The sequence below is a fragment of the Corvus hawaiiensis genome, chromosome 4 (assembly GCF_020740725.1).
Source record: "Corvus hawaiiensis isolate bCorHaw1 chromosome 4, bCorHaw1.pri.cur, whole genome shotgun sequence".
Classification (NCBI taxonomy): Eukaryota; Metazoa; Chordata; class Aves; order Passeriformes; family Corvidae; genus Corvus; species Corvus hawaiiensis.
Window position 1 is genome coordinate 56,766,244 of NC_063216.1, and position 21,914 is coordinate 56,788,157.

Genomic DNA, 21,914 nt, shown 5'->3' on the forward strand with positions numbered 1-21,914 from the left:
AAGGCTTAAAATTAAATGAAAAGATAAAGTCAAAGGGAATTCAGTAATTCATTTTAAAATGCCACTCATTACTTGAGAACTATTTCACATCATCTGCTTTATTTTAGAATCTCACTAGGAAAGTTAGCCTGGAACAATCAAAAAACAGGGTAAAAATTCACAGATACTATTAGCCCAATCTGTATTTCAGCGATCTCTGACTGCTAAACTGATCGTAATAATGTGGGAGGGGGAAACTGATAATGATGGTGAGTAAAAAGGGAAAGTAAAATAGTGATGTTAAGGGAGCACATTACCTGCCTTGGATTGGTTAGGGTTAGATTTTCTAGAAAAAAAGTCACTTTCATGCACTTTTAAAGAGTTAATGCTACAAATTAATATTTGTACAATGTCTCCAGCAGGCATAAGTAGGTGTTCCATGTTCAGTTTATCAATACAAAACAGTCTTTCTCTAGGGATATTAGGTACTTCATACCTCACAAAAACTCAAAAGTATAAGAGAGGTCAAAGAAAGGGAGGAGAAACGGAAGTGCAAAGGACTATATTTAGAATACTTATCTCATGGTTCTTCAGCCCAAGGAGAGTGCTGAGAGTCTACCTGCTGTTAAGAGATACTGCTTCATTATGTAATCACAGAATTGAAGAAAAAATGCTGTTGGAGGTCATCTGGTCCAGTCTGCTCAAAACAGGGCTAACTTTGAAGTCAGGTCACAATGTTCATACCCTTTCCAGACAAATTCCAAACGTATCCAAAGACAGAGGCTCCACGGCCTAGAGATCATGGTGGCCCTGTGCCAGTTTCCCAACATATTCCTTGCAACAGGAAGTCCAAAATCAAACACAGTACACCAGAGGAGATTTCAAAATTGCCCAATATTGGTTCACAGTAATGTTACTCATCCTGATGGCTAAACTCCTGGTGACAAACATATGTGTTTAAGAAGAACATACTGCTGACTCATGTCCAGTTTGCCCTGCCAGATATGCAGGCTTTTCTCTGCAAAGGCCCTTTTGCCTGTAAAGAACACAACAAAAAAGACACAGTAGTCTTTTCCTTGTCCTTTGACACTCAGTTACATACTCGTAATCAGCAGTGTCATCTCATTTCCTTAATGCTCCTTCTTCTGCCAAAGTTCTGATAGAGCAATATAGAGGGAGTTTGGTACCACATTCCCATTGCCTGTTATAATGTCCCATTCGAGTGCTGTTGGGTGGGTTGTTTTCAGTACCTTCCCTGCCACAGTGGACAGCGTGAATATGTCCTAAAGAAGTATGTCCCATTTCACATGGTAATTGCATGGTAGCCCCCCTGTAGAGGCTTGAATAGCACTCTGTCCTCTCATATTTCATATGACTTTTTGGTGAAAATGCTGCCTGCATTTCCTAGACTGAAGATGCATTAACAATGTGTCTCTATCCAAGGGACACACGAACCAACCCAATCTGCAGTCTCACCTTCTGCAGAGTTCTGCTTTGCAGACCCTGCTGGACCCAGAAGTCATGATGTCATTCCTTACACCAAAGTGGGTGGCATATCTATATTCCTACTGGATATGACAAGAAGCCATTAACGTGCTCCTGAAGTCTCATTTGGTGTCTTTCAGCTCACATCATAGTTTTTCATATTTCAGGGACTGGTTCTGGGTCCTTTTCATCAAATGAGTAGCAGTTACAGAGATTAGCATCTCAGATCATGAAAGAATTCCATTGCATTATATTTGCAGCCTAGAATAATTGTTCTAAAAGCTTAAGAAGTGATATTCGTTTTTACTATGGCATTGTTTGCTGGAAGAAATCATTTGAGGTGAGCACTGATGAGCACACAGGCTGCTCTTGTAAGTGAAGCGGTTCTTTATGCTTTATTCTATTTTAAATGTAATTTTAGCAAGTAGAGGAATGAAGAGAAAGTACTTCAATGTCTGGACAACACGTTACTGACATATATAATTTTCTGTTGACTTTGCTAACATCTGCTAACATCAACTTGCAGAAACATTACTATTTTTTCTGCTTCAGTAAACATTCAGCCCTGGATTTAGTTGTTTTGTGTGGATCGTAGTTATTTGCTCAGGCTAATGGAGATTAGAGACCTGTGAAATGCTTAGTAAGATACCTCACAGTAGAGAGTTTCCAGTCTGGTATGTTAAATAGGTTTGAGCTCTTTCTCTATATTATTTAGCACACACTAATATAAAACAGGAGCATGAACTGATTTACAGATTATCCTTTAGAGCAATATCGTAAAAATGTGTAGGCATATAAAATAAAAAGGAAAGGGAGAAGAAACTGTGTATCTTAATAAACCAAGCACATGAAATATTGAAGTCCATATTCTATTGCTTAAAACAGAGGATTAATAAAGATTGCAATAAAAAAGAAGTAGAATATCTTTAGACTAGAAATGACCTGTCAACCTCAACTGTAAACCAAAAACAAAGTCAAAAGTATCATTTCAAACACCAAAAAACAAAGATGTTATTTATTATACTCCCTAAAAGTCTGGCCAAATGTGATTAATACAGACACCCTTCCACATGAGCAAGTACACATGTACTGATAGGTAAGTACAGTCAAATAATGAGAAAGAAAGAGCAAGTAAAGTGTTCTGTACATTGTTGCAGTGGGGATTTTTGCAACACGTGTATCAGACAATGAGGCCCATGGAAAAGAATAATATGGACGGATTCTTGGTAGATATTTTCAGAGATGTTTATTTCTCCAGCCGCATGGCCGGGATCTGCCGAGGAACTGCGGCAATCACGGGACCCGAGGGTCCTTCCTGGGCAGGGGAACACAAAACAACCAATGGGGAATGAGGCTGACCAGGGGCAGGGAAACCCCATAGGCCCTGCCTCTACCCCAGGGCCCCTCTCCCAGGACCACATGGCGGGGGGGAGGAACCCCAACAGTGCATCTAAAGAGAAAAGACAGCTTTTATTTGTCTGATTATTTACTGATCTATTGAGAAGAAATGCTTTTGATTTTGACATCTGGAAAGGGAATATGAGGAACTTCTAAAGAACACCATCATTGGACTCTGAGCCTCTTCATTGCTTCTGAGAACATAAATGTATGGGCTGAAATTCATCTCTTCTGCTTTTTAGCTCTCCATAGTTAAAGTACTTAAGTTTACCTAGGCTTTCAGATGATGATGAGAAAGAAGTTACCCTGAAGTCTTTGGAAATGGGTCAACTGTGCACTAAGAACTGAGAGCTCTCTGATTCAGATCCCTCAGCTTTCCACAGGAAGGTGAGATGAATCCAGGAGAAGGACTATGCAACCATATATTGTGTGTCCCACCATTCTTACTACAGAAGGATATTCCTATCACAAAACAACATTCTCAAAACTTGGACAAGCAACAGTATATAATTTAACTTCTATTTCAGTTTCATCTCCTGCCTCTATAAATTCTCCTAAGGTTTTTGGAGCACAGACACTGCCTTCATCTCTGTCTGTAAATACACATTAATAGCATTGCACTGATAAGAAATCCTCATCATCAACAGGGAGCTTTTTTGCTACAGTACTGAAAGACTACCAGTGACAGAGGCTGGCTTTCAGACTTAAGTTCACTACTCCTTTTTTTCTGTGGTACTGCCCATTGATTCCAGTGGGGATTCATTGGAGTGCATGAGGTTAGAATTTAGTCTATGATGTTCACAAAGTGATAGTTCACAGCAAAACTTTTTGTTTCACTACCTCAATATATGCCTTCATTAAAGACCTCTAATTTGGTTCCCTGTCAAAATGATTACAAAACTCTACTTAATAAATGACATGTTTTTATATTAGAAGTCAAAGGAAACTATGTCTCCAGAGCTTAAAGAGCACTCATTACACAAACTTGTAATTGTTGGTCATTACGGAATTCTTCTCCCAGTAAAGTTCAACTCTAAAGTAGTTTCTTGTAATGCTTACAAACCATTTTTTACATTTAAATCCTGAAAACTCATGGGCAGATTGTTTTTGAAGAAAACAGGTTGTTATCAGTAGTTTTAGCCCTAATCCACCTCCTGTCAATTTGAAAGAGTATTATGGGGTCTAATCCTGCTCCTACTAATTCAATGAATAAGCTCAGACGGTACATGCAAGGACGAACACATTGCCTTTATATTAACTTCAGCTGTATCCCTCTCTTTCTTCTTAAGGTCCTCTTTTCCTCCTCAAGTGCTACAGATAAGATCTGGAATGGGGGTTTAAGGCATTATTTATAAAAAATGGACAAAAAAAAATTGTGTTAGGCTTCCGTGACTGCTACCCTGAGACCTTGACAGACTCGGGTACCAAAAATAGCATCCATGACTCTGTAACAATAGGATTTTTACTCCTACAAAGCAAAACTGCTTGTCTACAGAAGAAAGAGATAAATATTTTAATGAAGTCTCCTCTGCTAAGTGTTCTTTTTTTTATGGTGCCACCCGGCCTTTGGCAAGAGCTACGCTGTAGCCCTAATGCACTTCTTGCATAACAGCTCAGCTTAGTAGAAAAGGCTAGATATAATGCAGTACACAGCCTCCACAAATTCATCCCTTTTATGGGAATAGAATAAAATAAGTATCAATGTAATTACATCTGACATGTCCAAAAGATTTTTGGAAGAACAACAACATTTATTACACTTGTTGGTTTACGTCACATTCTGATTTATTTTTCAAGTAATATGTTATTTAGGTTTATAAACTACTTAAGGTGGAGGGTTTTTTTAAAGGATTAAGTAAATCTGCTCAATCCCTTATCTACAAGCTAAAATGCATCAATAACTTGGACTGTCACAAAGTTTTGATTGTCTTTAGTGTTTCTCCAGCACTATTTAAGGCTTACTCTTCTTATTGCAGCAAACACTTGTAATAACAGGAATTTGGCACCACTATGTCATAACTACACTTTGACAAACCCTGTATTTCAGGAAATCTATCCCCACTGTCTGCTTTTGTTGCATTGCTCATTTTTACTAGTTGCACAATTATTATGTCAGAAGGATAGAATGGATGAAGATGAGCTGAGTCACTGTCTTAGAGTCACCAGCAACCACATCCTGGTAAAATCTGGTCCATATTGTCCACTGAGGGTCACAGACTACCCTTTACTCAGAGCAGAAGCAGTGGCCCTCTCCCTGTGGGATACCAGCAGCACTGAGTAGAAATATGCTGGAGCTACAGCCACTGGGTTGCATGTCTCTTCTGCCCACCCTGTGAGCTGGTGGATGAAATCCAGTCCTGGTCTGGGGTCTATGCCAGACAGCATTGAGCTAAAGCTGGTAAATCTCTTGAAAAGGTGACCAACACATCCACATGGTTCCCTCACCTAACCTTCACAGCACTTAATCACTGAGCAGGAGGACCACATGCATGGCTGTGTTATTATACACATGTATAATCCCTGAGGAACAGGAACCCTGTCCCTGGACACCTCTTTCTTCTTTTCCCTCAGACCCTCTGCTCTTCTCTGTGAGGTTATTCTCATGGTACACATATGGTGACACACATATTTTTATGAGCACAGGATCCCAAAGCCTTTAAGGCATGATCCTACAAACTAAAATTTGAGTTCCACTGACTGGACAGTAGTTCTTATGACTGGGAGGATCAGAGGCTAGTAGACAGATGGAGCATTTTTAGGCTGCAGAAGGGAGGAGGAAAACAAAAGTGTCATAATATAAAATCAGAAGGAAAAATACTGTTCAGCTGTGTTCTGAATTATTGGCACAGATGGGAATTGCTGCATTACTCCCTAAGAAGCTTCTATTAATTTGGTCTTTTATTTTCTTTCCTGTGAGAGTTGACCTCCTGTAGACTTTTTCTCCACTCCTTCCCACTCTTTCTGAAGAGGAACAGACCAGTGATATACCTGCATGCCTATTTATTAAAGACTTAATGTTGATAATAGGACATAGAGATCTTCTAGCTCCTAAGGCAAATGCATTTGGTGGTTAATGCTGATGAGCACATTAAGGAAAGAAAGGCCTGGAGAGAGAGAGAGCTTGAATTGCTCTCTGACTTATGAGCCTGTAATAGCACAGTTTTGAGTAAAAAGAAAGGAAATGTCTCCTAATATCTATAACCAAAATTTGCCCTACTTTGAAAGCAATAAAATGTAGTTTAGTGGCTTTTTAGCTTTCTAACACCCAGAACTGATCTATCCTCTCCAGCACAAGTAACTCTGAGATTTCACATTCTAAAGTTTGCCAGTAGGGTGAAAGATGATTTAAATGCACCAGAGAAAACCCAGAAAATATGACAGGAGTCACAATAAAAGGACTATGATTAGCCAGTCTCAGATGCTTGAATACTTACACTCTTTCTATGAAAAGTATTATTAGTTCGTTTTTTGTAGTGCTAGAAGGAATCCTAAGTATGGAAATTAAAAGAACGAGAATAGTCTGTCCCATTGCTGTGCATCTTGGCAGTGGTTGTCGGAGTGGAGCAGATTCACATTCTTCCCCTAAGAAGAATGCTTGCAACTGAGGGTGAAAGACAGCATCAAGGAGAACCTCTGGTCTGGTGCCAGGTGGAGTTAAGCAGGGCACAAGAGACCAGTACAGCTGTGAGAGCAGAGCATATTCTGTAAAGGTATGGGAGGTCTCTTGCAGAAGATAAACATTAATATGAACCATGCTAATTACCTCATTAAGTAATGTGCCTTATTATCACAAGAAACAGAATTACTATCAGCATTGGTGGGGTCTCCTCTGCAATCAGATATAGATTGTAAGCAGACTGCAAGCATCAGACACTTTGAGCTGAAAGTGGATACTCAAAAAAACCCTCTGGCATAGGTGAAACTGTAGTTGCAAGTAATGAGGTTAGAATACAGCCCTAATCAGTCACTGGAAACTATACTGCCCTTGAAAATAGTACTTTTGAAGACATTACTCTTGAAAAAAATTGAACATCTATGATTTTTACTATGTTGAATCTCTGAGCTGTAAGTTGGTTTAAGAGTCCTTGCAATCATGAGACACCAACTCCATCTCCCACAGGAGAACAAAAATCACTTCTGGAGATAAGTGTGTGCAACATGGCACAACATCCACAGCAGGGACATGAAGTCATACCTGTCACTCTTTTGCCTCTGTACCATGTAACAGCTCAAGGCCAACAGGTCATTTCTCCACTCATTCCCTAGACACACAAATTCTGTACAGAGGTGAAAATCAGTGGGAACCCAGGGGACAGTTGTCAGGCAGCTCATGGAGAAGTAGTGCTTTGAGGTGTGTAATTGGTTTGCATCAGGAGTGCAGCATTAGCTCTCTTCTCCCAGGATTCCTGCTCAAGCCCCAAAGCTGTGCAGTTATAAAGTGGGCACAAACAAGAAAGTACCTATAATAAGAAAGTCAAGGAGAAAAGGAAGGAAAACAATGCTCAACACACTGAAAACAACAAACCTGACAGCAGAAAAGAAGACTTGTTATATAAAGGTCTCTAGAAAGTGATTTATACTGGGTGAGAAGCAAAACTAATTGAAAATGCATAAAAGGGAGAGGGTTTGGCATTCCTCATTAAACCATGTCTGTTGTTGTAGAGATAAAAGAAACACAGTTTGAACCAAAAGGTTGAGTAGAAATTTTAAGTGCAAGGACAAAATTTTCAGTGAATGGCACAGGCAAAATTAAGCATGAGAACTGCCAGATATTGGTTAGAGTTCCAAATGGATTTTGACATACAGAAAGATAAATACATCAAATATAGTTATACTTAAAGTGGAGGCAGGTAAAGACTCATAGATTATTCTTCGATGCCGCTGTGGATGTTGAGGTCAAGCTGGAGAGAGTGGCTCAGGAAATAATCTTTCAGCTAAGGTGAGAGCGCTGGTCAGGAGGAGCTTTACTTGCTTGTTATTGTTTACATGAAGGGGTCCAAAAATACAGCCTGCAGGGCCAAGATAAATGATCTGTAGTACATTGCTTTTATAGTGTTCTCAATTAACCATGCAATTCTAAAGGTTCGCAGTAGTTCAAAGCAAGCTAGTGTATGGTTCAAAATGTTCAGGAATCACTGATCTGGGGAATTCATTGCAGAGGGTGGATAAGCAGAAGGACCCCTTTTTGCAGCACAGGAATCTCTACTGAAAAAGCAACTTTTGTAGTGCTTTCAGGTCTGACACACCACAGCCTTTCTCTGAGCATGACACACAACCTTTGGAAGGGGAAAGAATTACAGTGGAGGCATAATACTAATGATTCAGAAAGTCTGGTGTCACAACCCTGAGCACTGCAGTATCTAATTACTAGGCAGAACGGTTTGCACACAGGCTGTGCCAAATAATGATGAGAGAATTAGACACCTAAAAATGGAGTTTGCCCTCTGGGGAAGGTCAGTGTAAGCCAATTGGTGGGAAAAAAGCCAAAGTAGTGCTGTGAGACTGAATTCGTAGTCCGTTACAGAATTTGGATCCATGCTACACGGAGGGCTACATTCTGCAGAAAAATACACTGAGCCATCAGCTTAAGTGAAACAGGTTTGTCTTTCCAAACCTGAAGAAGGAGGAGGATAGAATAAGGCTTTCCTTCCAAAAGCTGGGGAAGAAGTGCAGGTGCTCCTTCTGAGTTCCAGCCTTGGTGTTCAGTGCAGTCAAACCATCTGTTGGATAGCTGGGATCAAAAAGTTTTCATACATGAGGGATTTGATCCTTCGTAAAAGCTGTAGCCTCTAAAGACCTTACTCACCCTTGATGGATAGTTTTCTTCATGATGAAATTCAAAAATGAAAATTAATTAGGAAAAAAATTACAAGACTTCTTGTAGCTATGGTTTGATTATTCACTTAAACCAGGCTTATAAGCATTTTATGAAATTCAGGCTGCACAGGAAGAGATTGAGAAAATCCCTTTCCAGCATTCCCTATTGCATGATTTCTCGGCAACACATGTAGGGAATATATATTTGCATCACTCTGGGAAAAGAAGTCTCATGCGACCTTCCAAAATCCTTCTGTTTACCATTGGCATCTGACAAATTTTCTACCAAGCTTCAGACTTTTTAATGAACACTGAAACTCTACAGAATTTGCATTTTAAAATGTAATGAAATTACATTTAGGCGTGGTCAAGAAGCTCCATTTCTGAGCAATCCATTAGAAAATTCAAGGTTTATCAGCAATCTCTAAAAAGTTACATTTTGAAAACAAAGTTTTTAAATGTTGCATACAAGAAAGAGGTAAACATTTCTTTAAAATAGAAGAAAAAAAACACGGAAAATTTATTTCTTTGCTACCTGTGAAAAGAATAGTAGTGGTCAGTATTATGAAGCTTTATGCCTGAAAGACTGAGAGGATTGGTAGTGAAATACAGAACCTCAGTCACGGGACATGAACTCAAATAGGAATAGGGTTAGTAGTGACAGAAAGTCATTACTGTGTCATTGCAGTGTGCTAATGTTCAGAGATTCATTGGTGGCTTGAGTCCAATTACTAGCACACAAGAGGTCACATTACAAAATGCACCATCAAAACTGGCAGAGGCAGACCCAGTTCTACTCTTTGTAACATGCTACTACATTGCCATATCCAAAGATATCCATTCAAATTTGTGTCAAGACTCAGAGCCAGTGTGGTTAACCAGTCAAGCTCCACACTCCACAGATTGATGAAGAGAGGACATCTGAAACCATTGATTCAATAATTCAATTTGTAATTGTAGTTGTTGCAAATTTCCCTATTTAAATTACATAAACCACACAGCACCAAGCTTTTACAGCCTGCAGAGGCAGTGCCTGGTGGCTGGGAGGGTGAGGGTTAAGCTGTCCCTGGGCAGAGTAGCTCATACAGGCTCTTGGTTTCTTTGCAAGAAAACAATGCTCAGCTGAAGCTGATTACTCTGCCAGGCTACAGCATCACCTCCTTCTTTCAAGGTTTGGAGTGATTGAGCACTGATGGAAAGCCAAATTGTGCAGAGCCTTGAGTGAACTCAGAAGACGCTTTTGTTTTGCTAGACTAGAAGTACATGAGTTGTTTTGATTCTCCTGGACTTACCTGAGCAAGTTCAGAAATCTCTGAGAATTGGAAAAGAGCAAAAAAGATTATTACACCGAGCGAAAAATTAGTAAATGGTCCATTGCAGCTGATATGTTTTCTTAAATATATTCTAAATTGAAAGGCATGAAAAATGTCATGAAAAGGAAGAACCTGGATTTCTGATACAAAATAACAGTAGATGTTCTCAGAAAAATTACTCTACTGACTACTAGCTAGAAAGGGACACTAAGACGCTGGATTGTGATAAATCTTTTAATGCACAAAAGATTTACAATGGAATTATTATTACTTTACAGGGAAAGTTCTTAGTCTTACCTAAGTGTGTATATGTAATGTAGAAAGTCTAGTATATAATTATAATAATATAGATAACATATCATATATTGTGTGTGTGTATAAAAATATATGAGTACCTTTTACACTTGGTTGAACAGATTTCAAGTAGGCATTAGAGAAAACAATAAGTGAAGTATTCAATATTTGGCAGAGATCCCTAGAGACTTAGGCCTACTACACTAGTAGCTGTGTCACACTGACAAAAGCTATTTCATGTTTTTCAGCTCTGCCTGAAGGAATATAAAAATAATAGAGGTCCATTGGTGGTTGTGTTGGCAAGCAAAAAATTAGCTTGGCCTAATTGGCCAGTGCTGAATGTGACACAAAAGCCTATTTTCAAGGGAGGTGAGAATATGTGAAGCAAAACAAGTAATAAATAGAAAGTTGGGAGGATGATTATTTGTAAAGAGAAGGCAATAATTCTATTTAGTATTTCAAGAACATTTTAAAGATATTTATACTATCAGTATTTTAACATAACTAAAGTTGTGTTGTCTAATGGAACTAAATATATGGAAGAAGAACCAGAATGTTTTTAAGTTGGAAGGTGTGCCAATGGGCAAAAGCAAACCTGCATTGTAGTCTGGGAACTTTACAGAATCACCAAGGTTGGAAGAGACCTTCAAGATCATCTAGTCTGACCATCAACCTGGCACCACTGTAACCACCCCTAAACCATATCCCCAAATGCCACATCCAGACACTACCCAAACACTTCCAGAGATGGTGACTCTACCACCTCCCTGGGCAACTTATTCCAATGTCCAACCACTCTTTCAGCAATTTTTTTTTTTAATATCTAATCTGAACCTCCCACAGTGCAATGTGAGGCCATTTCCTCTCACCCTTTCACTTGAGACATGGCAGAAGAGGCCAACCCCCATCTGGCTACAACTTCCTTTCAGGTAGTTGTAGAGAGAAATGAGGTCCCCTCTGAGCCTCCTCTCTCTAGACTAAGCAACCCCAGCTCCCTCAGCCCCTCCTCATAAGACTTGTGCTCCAGCCCCTTCACGAGCTTCTTTGTTCCACCTCTGACTTGCTCCAGCACCTCAATGTCATTCCTGAATTGAGAGGCTAAGAACTGGACACAGGACTTGAGGTGTAGCTTCACCAGTGCAAAGTACAGATAGACAATCCTTTCCCTGCTGGCCACACTGTTTCTGATACAAGCCAAGATGCCACTGGCCTTCTTGGCAACCTGGGCACAAGCTGGCTCGTTTTCAGCCAGCTGTAACCACCAGGTGCAAGTCCTTTCCTGCTGGGCGACTTTCCAGCCACTCTGCCCCCAGCCTGTAGCTCTGCATGGGATTGTTGTGACCCAAGGGCAGGACCCTGCACTTGGCCTTGTTGAACCACACTCCTTGCATACATACTCCTTTGATCAAATGCCCCAGTGCCCTGAAGTCCATTTCGATTGCTTCAGGACTCATTTCTTCAATCTCATCACTACGGACCTGACAACTAATAGAGGCTAATAGTCAGAGGGTTGTAACAGATCAGGGAGTTTCCAAGTAAAATCCCTTACCCAGGCCCCAAGGAGGCAGCAGACCTCCCTGTGGGATGGGTCCTGCTGAAAAAAAAGCAGGAGTTGCAAATTTGCTGGGAATCATCCCTAGATCTTGATCTGCCCATTAGAGTGCTGAACAGCATGAAGGCCAGCAGTGGTGAAAACCTCTTGTCAGTCAGAGTTTTACTTGAACATGGGAGCAGCTGGATTTGATTCCCAGGTGAAATCAGCTCACAGATCTCGGTGCTGTGCCCAGTAGCTGTCATAAAAAGAGGCATGGCTGTCCTTGCAAACTTTCACAGTGCTTTTTAGTGTTAATGTGATTTATACTTGGAGCAGTTTTACCTGATGGCTAATATATACTCAAGAGAAATTTAGGAATGGATTGGCATATAAATGCTTTATTTTGAATTTGCTGCTATTTAGCACAAGTATTGCAACTAAAAGGAAAAAGGTAGAAGAAATAAATGACATAAAATTTTCAGCAATATTTCTGGGATGAGCACTGGAATATACCTAATCACACAACTAATAGGAAAACTCTCTCTCCACTGGAACATCAAAACATACCCCTGGGCTTCAGAAAGTGTGTTTGAATCTGCACCAAAATTGTGCTTCACAGCTCAATCCTAATTTTAGTCACAATGCTGAAAAGCTTTACCAAATAGCATGTTCCTAGAATGACACAGAATTGTGTGGGATTGTCGTCTTCCATGTGCTCATGAGGTGTCTGAGGGAACAGAGAGTGCCCACGAACCAAGGCCAGGTGGGGGAGATTAGATGGGTGGTATTTAGCAGTTGCCTTTGGAACCATTTCCCAGGAAGGATGTGTCAAACTCTTGCCCATCCTGCTGGGAATCGATGGAGCCTGGAACTGGGCTCTCTTTACAGCAACCCTTGGTGTAGTCAGTACATCTCACACTGCTCCTGTTTACCACCAGCACTGCGGTGTCTTTGTTCAGTCATTACTGGGCACCATGGCCAGACCCTCACTTGAAGGCATTGCTCATCTTTTACCTCTAACCTTTGATGTGAAGAATGGCTGGAGAGGGTGCTGCTTTTAAAGGTGAGGCCTTTTATAGCCAGATGTTCATGTTGCTTCTGGTTAATGTCTCACACAGGAACTGATAGAAATACTTTATACTCTATTTTATTTGCATCCATTTATTTAAAATACTGAGTCTTTGGGATTGGTGTGCATTCATCCTGGTTCATATTTGTTCATTTCTCCATGAGATATAAAACATTGTCTCTTAACATTATATTGCTTTTTAATCCAGTTCTCCCAAGAAAGAATTTTCTGAAAGAACAAAGTGCGAAGAAAAAAACACCACAAAAGGAAAAAGTCATAGCCATAGGACAAACAAAGATTCATTCCTTTTAACCTAAATGCTGGTACAAATCTAGGGGTGAGTTTTCTTTGTCTGGCTGGCACAGGTGCTGGCTGAGCTATGCCATTTCACTGATTATTTTGTACAAATTATGTGATGACAGTCATCAAAACACCCGTGCTATGCCAGAAGCCCAACAGCTCCTTTTCCTCTGTCAGTGATAGATATCTGGGAAGCAAGGCAAATTTTATCAGCTCCCACTAATAAAGATTTGGACAGAGAAATAGCAAGAGTAAGAAATCATGCATTAACATGGTGAGTAATAATGGCTCACTGTCCAAGTTGGGATCAGAAATATAAGCTATCCTGAACTGGTCTATACCTCTTCTTAGAAAACTGTGCGCAGGTCTTGTTTTCCCGCAAATAGTGTAAAAAAAAATTAGTGGAGATTCCAAAAAGGGCAAAAAAGTATGATCAAATATAGGGAGCAGATTCTGTATGAACACAGTAGGACTTGTCAGCCTAGGAAAGAGATAAGGTAAGTAGGTATGAAAACAAGAGGCAGGAGGAGGCTGGCTACAGAATATCACCAGATGCTTTTTTGAATACAAGAACCTGGCTGGGGGCATCACACGGAAGAAGGATCTGCAGCCAGAACAGTCAAAAGGACACTGACCAAGGAACTACAAAACAGTGTTGTGAATGCCAGAAACGTGCATGAATTTAAAGGGTCAAAATAAAGCCCATGGAAGTCCAACCCACCAAGAATCACTAATTACAAAAAAAAATATTGTAGCTCTGGTACTTCTTCAGTTATTTGTAAGTGGTTGAAGGATGGAATGATATTCATTCAATGATATTATCATGTATAGTTAGCTGATTATTTTCCCTATATGTTTGTTTGCTTCAGGTTCAATTTTGGAGACTGAATATTAGGGTAGATGAAGTTTCAGTCTGAACTATTATTGGCATTTTTTTGTTGATTTATAAGCTATGAAAGAGCTGGACAGTTCATCCTATATATGTGTTTCTGTGTGGGTGCATGCTCTGACAAAAGAACTGTTAGAAAATTAGGTCCTAACTAAGTAATACAAGTCATTGATTTTTAGCAGCAAAGACCTTGGAACATTTTCTCTTTGTGAAGTAAGCCAGAATTACAGGAGCAAAGATCAAATTGTCTTTTTTTTTTTTCTCTCTCTTAGTTACTTTTGGCTTTACGTATAATAGGATGAAAAAAATTGTATGCCTGCATCAGACCCCAGAAAATACAAAGTATTTGAGTAACAGTGGAAAAGTATATTCTTCCTGTAATCATTTTTACCATTTTATGAAATATCATCTAGCCAGGTGTTTATTCTCTGTCCATCACCATGGTATCTTAAAGACTTAAAATTTTAAAGTAATACAACAAAATAATAAATTAATTCAATGTTTATCTGATATCATATTCTTGGGATAAAGATGATTTTAAGAAATTAAGTCATTTTTACTTACATCTGACTCATTCTTTCAAAGCTGGTTCATTTCACATGCACATACAGAAGTGTTTTTAAAACAGAATTAGCTCCCAAACAGCAACTTAGATACTTTTCAAATTATAACTGTACAGGCTGACTCCTTAAGGCAACACAGTTGAAATGCTTATTTAGAAATTCCACTTAAAATTATTACCAGTAGCAATTTATATTATCTGTTGTTGGATGTAATGTTGAAATAAATGGCTAATTAGTGTCAACTTGCCAGCATTTAGTTACCAAGCAGCTTGCAGGCTCTAGGGAACAGCTTTATAACCATCTACAGCACTCTCTTTAGACAAGAACCCCATTTAGCAATTGTCACATGTAATTTGACATGCCTGTAGTATTGCTTTATCCATAGAACTTCTTTTTGTACTCGCAGAATGGTTAGTTTCTATATTTCTAGTAATGGTCTCTTTTTAAGTGATCTCCAAGTTAAAGTGGTTAACTGGTATTTTCTCCCTTGCAATATATCTGCTTAGTCCCAGAGCTAGTCTACTACTTCTGAAGGCAGTTAATTGAGATTGGTTTATTCATATGCCCATGAGAGCCCAAAGGCAGGGCTTAAGCAGTCACTCATCCCTTGCAGAGTGTGTGGCAGTCTAGCTGATAAATTTTATTGCTGACATACAGTCCTCCATCCAGTAAACTAAGCAAAAAATCCCACCGAATAAGATGGCAGATCTCTCAGGAGAGCATCTCCATCACAAAAACCACTGCTGGAAGACTCAATTCTGAGTTACTCCATAATGGGACGTGATCTCTACATCACTTTAAACAAAAATGGGGTTTGGAAGCACAAGCTTCCACTGCAGAGATGTTCTGCAGTGATTGTCACAGTGTCAGTGTCACCTTCAGTCAGGACATGGCTTGGGCAATGGCAGGACCGCGTAGACTGAGAGCTCCTGCACTTGCCACAGGATTCGGGTTCTGTGTGAAGGGTCGTGCAAACCTTTGCCTACAAACTCTAAAGAAGGCACATTTTCACCTGTGTGTATGGGTGATGGCCAGTGTATTGTGAGAACCACCATGATTTAGGGAACACTTGGAAAGGCAGCTTGCAAGTTTTACATCAAGAACAGTTTTACTGCTATGTTGCTTTTCTTATCAATATGAAGTGTTGGATCCATTCAGAAACATTCTCTTTTTCCTAAAAACAAACATGCTTATTTCTGCTTCTGAAGTCTGGGGGAAAAAACCAAACAGAAATGCCACCTCAGTAGTATGTCTGTGACTGTAATGCTGCTGTTGGGAGTCAGCTGAGCTGTACCTCTGGTAGCTTAAAAATCCCCCATGCAGCATGGACCAGAGATCATACTTCTGTGATGATTTGCTCAGGAACAGGTAGGATATTAAGTTTTCCTATTCAGTGAGGGAGAGATGACAACAAAAGATATCTTTTACCTCTTTGAATTTAATATTTTATGGTAAATGAAGACAGAAGGAATTTGGTTATCTGAAACTTGGTCTGGATTGCGAGAAGCTGGGAGTGTTTCCTTGATCAAGCCTAAAAGCTTTTGCTTTTAACAAAGCAAAAGTTCCTGTGTTTTGACCTCCGAGTACTAAAGTCCTACCTGTGCAAATCTGTTTAAGTGAAAACCCTGGTGCACATACAAACAAAACAAAACAAAAACACAACCTCCCTCCCCCTCAAATCCCCTGACTTTTGTTAGAAATTCTGTATTTCAGGAACTGCTAACCCAGCCAGGTGCAGGGGCACTAGTTTAATTCTCTTGCACAGCAGGCTGGAAAACCCAGGGAGCACTACCACTTTTGAGAAGCAGATGTGGTTTTCATCATTCATGAATGATGATTCTGGCCAGCGCTTGAAGGAACATTTGTGGGCCCAGAGGGGACCATGTCCATCACTGTTAGGCAGAAGAGAGGGCTATTGCAGCAGAGGGCCCTGCACAGCAGTAAAAGCATCCAGGAAGATTATTTGCAATTCCATGCAGAATCTTCCTAGGCTGGAATAAAATTTGAAGTAATCTGTGTAATGTTGTTCTGCATCTCACACAACCAGCAATCTTTTGCATTAGTAGAAATTGTTTTTCCAAAATCGTTAGGCTATTTTCAGAGCTGGCCAAAAACAGGACAGTAAGGCTGCAGATTCCTCATGGTTATTGTTTGTTAATGTCAGAGAGGATGGGAATGTCTTTTCCTGCCTACTCTCCTATACCGGGATGTAAGCGTGTGCCTAAGTGGGTGGCTGGCAGCCTAAACTCATGGGCCAATGAGCAACTGTATAATCTTCTCACCAGAGCAGCCTCTGGGGCTTCTCCTGGAGAAGAGGAAAGAGCCATTAGCTGAGGCAGGAGATAAGAGCAGATGCATCATCATCCCACCCAAGTGGATAAAGAGCCAACCCTGCACAGAGCAAGCGAGCAGCTGGAGGGCAGGAGGATAGCCCTGGCCCTGGGATGGCAGGGCACTGTTCTTTTCATCAACTCCAGTGCAAAAATCTTGATCTCTGCCTGGATGACCTGCTAAATCTACTGGGAAGTGTCATTTGTCTCCCACACATGAAGGAATATGAGCTGTGCTGGCTTCTACAAAGATTGTTTAGTTTCCATGGATCTCATACTATTTCAATTATTCTTTGATCATAAATTGCCTTGCTTTTAAAATAAGTATTACCAAGTTAATTTTAATGTCTATCTATTTTACAACTCCATTATTTTCTGACATGTTTTACATGTTCGAAAACAAAAAATGTTACTAGCTTTCCTTTTCAGCAAACAATATGGGAGCAGACAACAGACATCAATCAATGTAATAATTCTTTAAAGAATGTAAATTAATTCGAACGAGGTGGAGGAGGGCATATGTACCTGTAACACGCATTTTAAAATGTTTCAGCAGTTGCATTTGGTTTTAATGGCGTTTACGCCCTCTAGTGTCAGAAAGCCTTATCGTAGCGAGGGTTTTTTTATCCTTTACTGTGTCTGCCAGTCTCAGCCTTGAGTATTTAGGCTTGGCAAAAATGCAAATGCTGGATTTATTCTTCCTATATATGTCCTCCAATTCTGCAGATTTGGTACAGAGGTCACTTGGAGTTGTTTTGACCCAAAGTGAGCTATTTCAAATATTAATTTCTGATGTAACACACACAAAAATATGCTAAATTACAAATTCTGTCATTATTTATTTTGACATCCACAATACACTTATTTTTCAATTGGAAAAAAAAAGTTACTCCTGTGTTAAAACAAACAAACAAGCAAAGAGGAGTTAAATAAGCAGCATTGTCCTTCTCATTTTTTAAGATTATTAAAGAAAATACATTGTCTCTCACATCAAGGAAAAATGCCCAAAACGTATGATTAATTTCAGTTATAATTTGGACCTTTGACTTACGAAATATTTCATCTTACAGCCATCAAAAACTGGGTTTCATTAGATTCAGGAATAAGATGAATAGCTGATGATGCCACAAATAGAGCCTGTGTTGCCTGAGATTTCTTGAATTATGGGTATGCAACACCAGATATATTCCACTCATCAGTTAGAAAAGCAGTAGTGTGTTGGCAAGTGGATGTCCATGGGTGAGATCTGACATGGCAATGCTGAGATTACTGGCTGGGCATTAGTAACCCTAAATGCATTTGTGTTTCCCAAGATCCTGCAAGAGCTCTGTCTTCTGTGTGTGATTCAAGCTGCATTTCATTCCCCCCAGTCTATCATGGAAAGTGCTACATCACACCCACGTTACTCACATCAACACTCTGAAAGATCCACTATTTGCAAAATGAAGGAATCCACTGGCTTGCTGTCTTGTCTTGCAGTAAGGAGTTAAATATGCAAAAATTATCTGTCACCTGATGAATACAAACAACTGAGACAAACATACATGCCTTTAAATCCATCCATCCATCCATCCATCCATCCCTGTACAGTGTCACTTAGTGAACAGATATCCATGGACTGCAAGCAACAGCCCATCTGGCCTGTCTGGACTACATCTAGTAAAACCTAAGCATTAGCTTGATATGTTGTTTCTCACTTGTAATTTGATAAAACTTGATCGACACATCTAGTTTGTAATAGCCTTTTCTCTTCCCTTTTTTAGGGCTACTGAAGTAGAATGCACCTGACTGATATCAGGGATCAGTATGAAGCCTCTTTTTCTTCATTCATCCAGCACATAAAATATTGGGATGACACTTTTGACATTACAAAATTAGATTGTCAGTACAAATCACGAATGCCCAAAGACTGGCTTGAGCTTTGGCTACAATAATAGACATATGCAGAACAGACGATATAGAAAGCTATGGAAAGACCACAATTAGGGAAAAAAAAACAAATGAAGGAGAATATGTTTGCAGTTCCAGCCTGAGGAAAAGGGAGACAAGCAGAGTAGCACTAGATAAAACCTTAAAATAGTTCTCTTTTGAAAAGGGAGTCTGTGAAAATTGCTTAATAAGATTCTACATTTGTTGTGTCTCTATGGCTGAAGAAATCAGATTTTCTGCAGAATTTAGAATTTGTTTAAGAGGTCAAGTATGAATTTTCCACCTTGAAATAGTATCACCTCGAAGCTTCCCTGCCATCTGAAAATGGAGTTACAATCTTTTTTTAGTTTAGAGCTTCCAAAGGTTAAAACAATTGCAGTTAGGGTTATAGAAGGAATTTTCCCTTCATTTTATGTCCTCCATTTCCATTGTTGGTTCAGTGACATATGAGGTATAACTAAAGTTAATGTTTAATCCAGGAGGAGGAACTTCAGTAACAATTCTGACTACACACTAGACTAAAATCTGTGTCACTGTCCCAGAGGAGGGCAAGGCTAACCAGGGTAAATGTAGCAAAACCTCTGTTTTGTCACAAAAGTAACCAAATATGTTTCTCTCCCTGTGAGAATTGGGAAGACTAATTTCTTTGAAGTAATTTTTTCTTACCATAATTTTATTTAAACATCTCCAACACAGTGGTTAGCAGCAGAAGAAAACCCAATTATGTAAGAATTATTAATGATGTGAAAGGTATTACTAGCACTAAATAACAGACAAGCAGAATTACCTTTGGAAAATGTCACTGTATTGAAACTGATGCAAACTAAGAAAGAAAAGTAACCAAAAGCAAGTTATTTTAAAGTAAGCAGTATATGCATCTGCATGACATTTTGTCCAGAAGGTAAGAAAAACATTGCAAAGTACCTTCTTGTGTCAAACAATCTTAAATTTTTTATTTCACTCTGTAACACTAAAACATTTTGAAAAGGCATCTGCTTATGTCACTGGTTAGGTCCACACATAAATACAGAAATGCTAGAGATAGATGAGCTTGTGGTTCCTGTCACAACTCCTAAAGCTTCAGTCTGCTCTTGATTCATATAATTATAGTGTCACATTATCAGCAGGATGAACTATATCCCTGAGCAATTTCAAGCCAAATTAATTAGAGCTAGCAATGCCGTCTGTCCACAGCTGCCATCAGTGACAATGTAAGCTTATGGAGGTCCAGCAGTTCAGCATTTCAAGTTATGAGCATCTAAACATAGGTTTAGGAATCTCATTTAAGAGATCTAATTTAAGAGCTCTAGCACTGGGCATGTGTAAATTTTGCATTTCAAAATCCGGTTGTGTCAGGTTTCTGTTGACACAGTTTGATGCAAGATATGAAAATACTTGGATTGTATCTGTAACAATGAAGTAAAACTAATGAATACTGTAAAGGAGAAATGTTTACCAGTGATTTGATCCTAGGAGTTCTCCACAAAGCCCACCACCCTGGCCCTATGCCCACTGCTTTTTCTATTCTGCCTGGAAAAAAAATGGGGTTAGTGAGGTGTTGGGGATCCCATTTGTCAAAGAGACCTTGAAAGGTCATTTTTCCACTTCCTTGCCCAAAGAAAAGAAAAGTGGGGCGTGCATACTGTTGATAGTCAGCTCTGGCTTTAGGAAGAATAAGCACCAAAAATGTCTGTGTTGTAGGGTGCAAATGTTGATGTGAATGAAAGCATGATTCTCTTTCTGGTATTTTTCCAGTTTTTAGTTATCTTTAATTAAGACCACCTATATTATTCATTTAAAAGATGGATTCTATTAAATTATGTATTTTTCATGCAATCCTGCATGTCGCAAAATGAGAAACTAATAGCATTCAAATTCTGGGGGGGGGCGGTATTGGCAGAAATATTGATTATATTATTCATGTGAATATTTTATCTTGGACATGCTTGGTAAAGCAACCAAATATTTATTTAACACAACATAATCTGTGTCAATAGTCTAAGACTTGGTCATCTGTATTATATCTGCCTGGATGACGATTTATTTGAATATTTATGTTCAACACTTTCCTCATATCTTACGAAATACAAACCATTCATCTTCACCTCCTTTTGACATGAGCTGAGCTCTCATTGCTAGAAGGTGTCCTCTAGCTTCATATAGTTTCTCCATCATCCCATATCCTCACCCTTTTATCCACTCCTTGTGATTAGGTACACAATTCGGACACTGACTTGAAGACTTCTTCCCTCTTCTCTTTTATTTTTCCAGCTCCTACTAAACAGACAGGTTTTGTTTTCCAGATAGTATTTTCTAAATACTGTCCCTCCTGCAGTTTTACTTCTTTCGTTGCGTTAAGAGTTTATAAATTTTTTGTAATAGGGAATGTGCTATCTCTCTGTTCACAAGCATACTAAAGTCACAAGCTAAAATCAATGTTTAATAATAACTTAAAACCAAATGGTACTTGAAAGTAATTCATCTTTTTATTAAACTCTGTAGTATGTAATTACATACTTCTCCCCTACAGAATATAGCAAAATGCAAAGAGCTAATAGCTCTTAATAAGTTTTCACTGGAGTGCCTTTACATACACCAGTAGTACTTTGTTCTTACTTGCTGGACAAAACAACATCCAACATCATAAAGAAAGGTGGTAACTTTAGTAATTCTGAGCACTGCCAGGATGGCAGTTACAATTTATTTGGTTGCTTGCTTGTGGCTTGAGTTTTTCATGTTTGCTTTCACCTAGACCATAGAAGGGACATCTGGAGCTCAGCTACTCCAGCTTCTCATGTCAACAACAAGAAGTTAGGTCAGCCATGCTTCTGTCCGGCCAAGATGAAAAAATACAATGATAGAAAGTCCATGATCTCCTGGGAAACCTGTTGCAAAAATGTGTCACCCTGCTAAATGAAAGTACTATATCAGCTTAAGTGAGACAACAGATTATTCAGTTTAGCATCTAATTTGCCAAGTGTTCTCTCTCAGATCTTGCCAGTGAAACCGATGAG

At 39.3% G+C, this 21,914-nt stretch overlaps 1 protein-coding gene across 3 annotated transcripts in view; it reads left to right on the plus strand.

Annotated features, from left to right (window-relative positions):
* The window catches only part of KCND2 (potassium voltage-gated channel subfamily D member 2), a 265,445-nt gene that overhangs the window by 223,038 nt on the left and 20,493 nt on the right, over window positions 1-21,914 (plus strand). The window lies entirely within an intron of this gene.